Source organism: Micropterus dolomieu, unplaced genomic scaffold (genome assembly GCF_021292245.1).
Source record: "Micropterus dolomieu isolate WLL.071019.BEF.003 ecotype Adirondacks unplaced genomic scaffold, ASM2129224v1 scaffold_271, whole genome shotgun sequence".
Lineage (NCBI taxonomy): Eukaryota > Metazoa > Chordata > Actinopteri > Centrarchiformes > Centrarchidae > Micropterus > Micropterus dolomieu.
Genome location: NW_025744262.1, coordinates 12,856 through 15,450, shown reverse-complemented (window position 1 = coordinate 15,450; position 2,595 = coordinate 12,856).

Below are 2,595 nucleotides of genomic sequence, written 5' to 3'. Positions count from 1 at the left end.
ACTTTTTAGGCAACGCTCCCCCTTCTACATCTTGACCGGGTTGCTGCACCCCCAAACCCCTTCTCTCTATAGGTTTGCTTATATATATATATATATATATATTTATTTTTTAAACACACACACACACATATATATAATATTTTTTTAATTTACTTATTTATTTGCTCAATGTCCCGCCCACAGCACTATCTGATTGGTATATATTTATTACTTTAAAAAGTAACGGTGACAGTAAAACCTTTTCTCATACTGTAATGGTTAAACTTTTGTTTTTTTTTTTACAAATCGCACCCTGTCATAGCCTGATAAACAGATAACATGGACAAAAAAGAGGATCCATATGAGAATTTGTAAGTACAGCACGGGTCACTCAGCCTGAGAGAGAGGGAGAGGGAAAGAGGTGTGTGAGAATCCATTTCCTGTGAGATAACTAATAATAATAACGTTTTTAATTTTAAATTAAATTTACAAAGTAAAGCTTTCAATTCAGGTTTTTATTTCATGAAAAATTCCGCAAAACAAATAATTATTGTTATTATATAATTGTTATACTTATTACACTACTACACCACCATTACATTTTTCCTGTCGCGCACCCCCAAGTATTGAACATCCAAAGTGACAGTACTGAATGAAAGAATAAATAAATAAATGGGGAAATAACAGCAAGAAAGAATGAATGAATAAAAGAATAAATAAATAAATGCGGAAATATATCAAAGAAAGAATGAATGAATAAAAGAATAAATACATACATTTGCTTTTGCCTTTCCCCAAGGAGCCCTTTTGTCATTGCTTTTTCCTTCCTCTTCCTTAACTGTCAATCAACGTGTTGTGGCCCGCCCACTAAGTCAGGTCGAGCAGCCGATGACTGATACTATCTTCAGTGAGGATACGCTGTCCCTGGAAGAGTGTTATGATTGGTAGAAAGTTTAGAAGGAGTTAAGTCAAGACCGGTCGGAACTGGGATATTTCCCAGTTGAAACTTCCGACTTCCCACATCAAAGCGTTCCAGGTGCATGGTGATACATGACACCGAAAGTGAACGAAAACCATGGCTAACTGTGACAACGTGTACGCAGTTGCACTCTCAGCAGTGTTTTAGGTGTTAATTAAAAGGATGGCAGTTTAACTGGAACAACTTAATATAACATAAATAGCCTATAGTTACTAGTTAAAGGTTCAGTGTATAATATATGTGAGGATCTATTGACAGAAATGCAATATAATATCCATAACTATGTTTTCAGTGGTGTATAAAGACCTTGCATAATGAACCCTTATGTTTTTATTACCTTAGAATGAGCTATTTATATCTACATATACACACCCTGCTGTGGAGGTCGACATATTGTGTTATCATGTTTCTACTCTAGCCTATAGCGAACAAACAGCGCTGCAGAGCGCGTTTCGTTACTACCTTGAAAGAGAAGCAACAGAAGAAGTAGCAGCAAGAGCAAGAAGAAGTTGTACGTTTCTAACTACTAACGTTAGGTAGTAGTAGAAGCTCTCCTTTATTAGTAGTGGAATTTTGGACAAATGGAGGACCGCAGCTATTATTTAGCACAAGAGCCGACGGAGGGTGAATCTGCTTCGAAGAAGCGAAAGCATGATGAAGTCAGACTTACGGGAGCGACGCAGGCAGAAATCACAGGTAAACATCGGTGTGGCTTTTCCCAGATGGAAGGGTCTAATGAGGGAAAAATGTTTTCAAAGCGACACCGAAGTTGCCTGTTTTCTGATGGACAGGTAAGGTAACGTTATTCCAACTTTAGCATTACAAATGAAAACTGTTGTTTGATAATGTTAGCATTAGCCAGAAGCTAGCCATAGACACCGTGAGAAGTGACTTATCCCTTGTCAGTGGTGTAAAATATGTAGTTGGATAGTTTCATGTGGTTCTTCTCCCTCGCTGTGTTATGGCTTCGCTATGTGGGGATAAATGTGCCGCTTCGGCTTCGTTTAGTGAACAGAAATGTGTCTTTTATGATTGTGAGACAATCAGCTGATGATTACAATTAGCTAAAAAAACGTAACATTGCATGGAGCATGGTGGCTCAGATTAGCAAGCTAAATGATGATGCAAGATGAGCAAACCCTACAAAGATGTAACACATTGTGGATTAAAGTACAGTAATGTATTACAGTCAAGTAGCACTTCATTTATTGAGGCTGCTGTTTCTCCAGCTACGAGACAGGTCCTGCAACATCGACTCCCTTGAAGAGAAAACCTTTTCAAGTCCCATCTCCAGCATTGTCTAGCATTGGTGCTTAAGGTGGAACAGACCGGTAAGTCATGCATAACAGTATAATAATTTTGTCGCTTTGATTAGAAACATGAACATTATGATTAGTGTTTAATAGTGTGTTATTTTATTTTTGGTCTATATCTACTGTTGAATGAGCATATGTGGGATTTACACAACTTGCTGTGGTTATTCTTTACAGAGATGAGCATCTTGATGTCATTCCAGAAGCCACAGAAATTCAGGGCCTCGAACAAAGGTAACATGTACACATCATAACTTTTAGCCCTGTATTGCTTTTCTCCAAATGTTCATAATATATATTTGTAATATGTTTTTTGCAGCTTAC